Source organism: Anser anser, assembly GCF_964211835.1.
Source record: "Anser anser genome assembly, chromosome: 3".
NCBI classification, from domain to species: domain Eukaryota; kingdom Metazoa; phylum Chordata; class Aves; order Anseriformes; family Anatidae; genus Anser; species Anser anser.
The window spans coordinates 113843619-113848629 of record NC_139722.1 but is presented as its reverse complement, the minus strand read 5'-3'; positions in this window follow the sequence as shown (position 1 = coordinate 113848629).

Here is a 5011-nt window from a genome sequence, read left to right as displayed (position 1 = left end):
CAGGGGCCCATGACAGATCTGCAGGAGGAGGTGCAAGGTCGCACAGCTCCGGCCACTGGGTGGGCGGCCAGCAGCACCAGGGAGGGGGTTTTATTCCCCTGGAAAATGTGAGAGCGTCGGAAGGATTGGCCCAGCTTTTCATCTGCACGGAGCAGAACAGAGCAGCGCCCGCGGCGTGCTGCAGGATGGGGCGCAGCACCTGCAGCGGGATGGGGAAGAGCCATGTGGGGACCAAGCAGGGGCCGGTGGCCCGGCACACACAGCTGACCTCACCTGAACTTTCTCGGTGGGGCTGAAAATGATTAGGTGGCTTTGCTGGGCAACGTAGAGAGGAGTGATAGCAGCAAGAGGCTGGCAGGTCTCCCCCCCCCCCCTTGCCAGAAGCCTCCCTGATGGCCTCGCACCCTTGGAAAGAGCCAAGCCCCCGGTGCTCCCCACAGTAAGAAAATATCGACTAGCTCACTACATTTCCTTGCACTTGCTTATGGAATGTTCCCAGCGCTTTCCAGGGCAGCACTCTGCACAGCTACTGGGCAGAGGGGTGCTGGGGACATGACCCAGCTCCTTCACCCAGCGCCAGGGGCTGATGCACTCCCCCAGCGCTCCCCCGAGAGATATTTGCCATCGCGATACCCTTTAAGGAGTCCTGGAGCATGTCCTAATTTCATGTTTTTTTCCATCCGGTTTGCCAGCTTAAAGCCATTTTCACACATAGCCAAAAATAACTTCATTTTTCTCACATGAGCTTTGGAAGCTGGGACTTGTGTTGGCAAAAGGACCGGAGCAGTGGGAACATTGAGCACCCGTGGGAGCAGCTTGAGATGCAGAGGGTGCCTCCGGCCAGGGGGCGGGGGACATGCAGGGACAGCCAAAGCAGCTCAGCAGCCTTGGGAATGCTGGTGGCATGGCTCAGGCATCCCAGAATAAGTCCTGTGCCATCCCTTCACCTGCTGCGTCCTGCAAGGCAACCCCTCCCCAAGGCCCGGAGGTGCCCGAGAGCCGCCCCACTGAGTCACCCTGATGGGTTTCCCACCTGGACCGGGAGGGCCCGGACAGGGTGTCCCTTCCTCCAGCCCGGGATTCAGGTCCCCGCCTGCCTTTGTCGCCGGGCCCCTTTGTGAGGGCAGCTCCCAGCACAAGGCCCCATGCAGCACAGCTCCGTCGGCCGCCCCGTGGATGTGCAGCTCGCACCGGCCCTGCCCGCAGCACCGTGAGGGACGAGGCGAGGTGCTGGGGAAGGCAGGCGAGGTGCCGCGAAGGCAGGCGGGCTGCACATGGTGACCCCGCTGCTGATGTCAGACCGGAGCTCTGCACTTGGTTTCCATGGCGATGGAGCGAGGACCACAACACGCGTTTTCTGGCGTGATGTCAGTGGCTCCTGGCGCATCCCGGGGAGCATGTTCTCACGGGACCGGAGGCTTTGCCGTCTCCGCGGAGGCTGCTCGCTTGCGGCATGCTCAGCCAGCACCCTGCTGCAAAGGCCCTGCACCAATGGAGAAATTCCCAGGCAGCTGGGTCAGGACCCACTCTGCCCTCATGTGGGGCCGGGGGCAGAGGAGCAGCGGCGTAAGGGGATCGGTGCCAGCACAGTCCTTTCTGCCTCCCCCGAGGGCTCGCGGGCTGCTCGCACCCCCGCGGCTGTATGCACTGCACGCAGGAGACGATGGCACAACCGATAGCGACTGGCATTGGAAACAGCACCAGCGTTCCTCTCTGCCAGGTTTATGACCGCAATAAATGTATAGGATGATTTATACCAAGTAGGAAGCCGCATAGTTCATCAGCCTTCAGCCAAGCCTCATGAGCCGGGAGAAGAGCCAGAGGTTTAAGCGAGCACACGTGCTATCGATCAGCGGGGCGTTCTTTCGGGAGGCTGAGCCACAGGCAGCTCACCCGGCTCGCACTGCGTCCATCACTCGCAGCCAGCCCTGGGGCCAGTCCTGTTGGGTTCGGCACCGTTTTTGCCTGTGAGCAGCAGGACTTGTGTGCAGCTCCTCTTCTCCCACCTCACCAGGGAGCGCCTGTAGCTGGCACAAACTGCAGGGAAGGTTTACGCCCTGAGAAATGGGTTTGCTGCCAGAAAACCTGCCTGTTGTAAACCTCAGAGCAATCTGGAAGGAACATCACAGGAGAAACATTTTAGTTCTTCTCTTGGTAACATTGCAGTCCTGTTCGTAGGTTCCTTCCCAAACATCACCTCGCCATTACCTCCTGGTAACACAAACCACTGTTTGCTTTCAGCCCTGGATGCTGTGCACTAGTAAAACTTAAGCCAGCGGTTAGAAGTGACGGCACACATGGCAGGAGCTGACAAACAGGTTGAGAGGGAGAAAGCACCACGGATGTGCAGAGGAAAACAGGGAAACACCGAGAAATACCATGGCCCTGTGCCCACACATAGCTTTTTTATGGCCTCATTGCAGTGCAGGGTCTAGCTTGAATTTGTTTTTTTTTGAAAGAGTTTCTCCAGATCTCCCCAGTTCCCCTCTCTACACACAAGTTGCAACCTCTTGGCTTGGCTGAGGCCACGCTGTACTCACCACAGCAAACCCACCCACACTTCCCTTCCTCCCTTCTCCGCTGCGTTTGAGCAGCTGCCGAGGAGCTTTGCGCCAGCAGAGAAAGGCTCGGGCAGGGCTTGGGCTGCCATGCAACACTGGATGTCACTGGAGGATGTGTGCTGGTGCTGGCAGGGAAGCGCTGCAGCCGGACCAGATGTTGGGATGATGCGCGCAGACCGCTGGTGCGGGACAAGGAGGTTGGTGCCAGCACCGTGCACTCCTGCAAACATCAGCTGCACTGTGGGGAGGTGCATTGCCACCCATGCCACTTATAGTCTGGCAGAACTGCAATAAGCAGCTCTTTGGTTGCACGATGGGAATCCTGTTCTCTTTATTCTCTGCGATGCCACGTGCAGGGCTCATGCTGCGTGTGGCACGAGACGCTTCCCACCTACACAGGCACAGCTCTGCAGGAGCAAGCCGAGGGTTGAGGTTTGTGCCGGCTGCCGTGATGCAGCCCTGCTGCTCCCCCACGCATGAGAGTGGAGCCTCCCAATGAGCTTTTCCAGCATTTCACGGAAATTTTCTGAAAATGACAACAAACCCCCCAGGAGATGTTTACCAGAGATGAAGCAGCTGGGTCGGGATGGGTGAAGGGGAACTCCAGCCTTGGAAGCCCTTTCACTCGGTGCAAAGGGCAGCCTCAGGGGGCAAACAGAATGTGAAGCATGGGGCAGCTGGTCGCCAGGCATCCCACAGCCACCGCCAAGCTTTTGGGTGCAGGCTCCACACATTTTGTGACAGCCCAGGGCAGGAATTCTTCCTTCAGTCCTTCTGTGTATCCAATCCTTAATTCTGCACTCCTTTCCTTCCTGCAAAAACAGGGGGAGGGAATATTTGGGGAGTGAGGTCAGTGGAAAGGCTGCACTTGCCTCCAGCTGGGCTTGGATGAGGCCAGGGCACACAGGTGGCTGTGGGGACGGCCTGTGGGATGTGGCCGCGAGCTTTCCCTTCGCACCCGTTGGTGAGCAGCCAGGCCAGGGCTGGGGGCTTGCAGTCATGGTGAAAGCAGGTTGTGAGAATCACCACTCCTGTGCTTCAAACCAAGTGGCAAAATCATTGGTCACGTTCAGGGAAAGATCACTATAGGCTTGGAAAAAGTCTGCAAAATTTTTTCCTTGTTTTGAAGGAAAATATTTATCTGACTGTGCTGATTGTTGCTCACTTAGCAGTGAAGCTCCTGGCGCTGTTCGCTTCAGAGGAGCAGGAGCACAAGAAGCACCACGGAGGAGCAAAGCAGGGTGCAGGGGAGGTTTTCTTCTCAAACAACTTCTAGCATGATCATTTTATTTTGCATTAACCCAATGATTCACACCTGGATTGTTAGCAACACCAGCAACCGTTTGGTGTGGTTTGGTCTCCTGGTTGGCACTCCTCATGAAGCTAATGGCAAACCCTTGCATCCTGTACAAGCCCTGTTCCCCTTTCTGCTCCCCTCAAGCCCTCGAGCACATACAGGCTGTGGTTTCATGACTGAGCGTGGCTGCCTGCTCAAGGAAAAAAGATAACTTGCAGCTGGAGGTTTTACTTTGTGCAAGTACAATGGAAGGGAAAAGCAATATTATCCAGCAGTGAGAAAGCTTGTGCGATTGCTGAGAGCGGAGCTGGAATTTTTCTCCCCCCGAGAGACAAACAAATCTGCAAAATCTGCGCCTGGGCTGTCCCGTGGCCCCTTGCTGCCCTGGCTGCTGGGGGGGACCATCTTTCACTCCCCACCTTTCTCCTCCCGTTGCTCCTTTTCGGATAACAATGGCAGGATCCAGATGCTTATCTGCTGAGATTATTTCATGGGAGGCACTGCAGCAAAACGGCGTAAGGACTTTGTGTGTGAACGGTGGCAATGCAATCCCACACCAGCTGCCGCCCTGGTGAGGCGCGCACGTGCGTTTCTCACCTGTTGGCAAATCACCAAAGAGCAGGAAAAAATTAAACTTTGCCAAGGGGCGGCGGCGGCCCGCAGCACAACTCCAGAGCAGACACCTTCATCACCAGGGTAGCGTGCGCCCCTCGCAGCCCCGGGGCTGCTCCCCAGCCCTCCCAGTGCCAGCAAACCCAGCAGTGGGTGCCTGTGAGGTGCAGAGAAGGGGAAAATGTGCCTTTTAGGTCCCCTGGCCAGTGCTTCCTTGGCTGTTTGCTGCAGTTTGCTACAGAGCAGAAGCAAAGATAGCTGGAGCTCAGTCTAGGGGCACCTGAAACGTGCTGTGGAGCCGGGCGCTGCTCTGTACAACTGCAGAGCAACACCAGACAAGCAGATATTTACTACTCAGAAAAAAAAAATTAAAAAAAAATTGATGGAGCTGAAACTTTTTCTCTGCGTTTCCTTTCCCCATAGCCCAGGCCCTGAGGACTGGCATTTCCAACACCCACATATTGTGAGGATGCACGCATTGAGGACAGTTTATTTCCCCCCAAGATAACCAGAAAGCACACAATAAACAACCCCATATTTA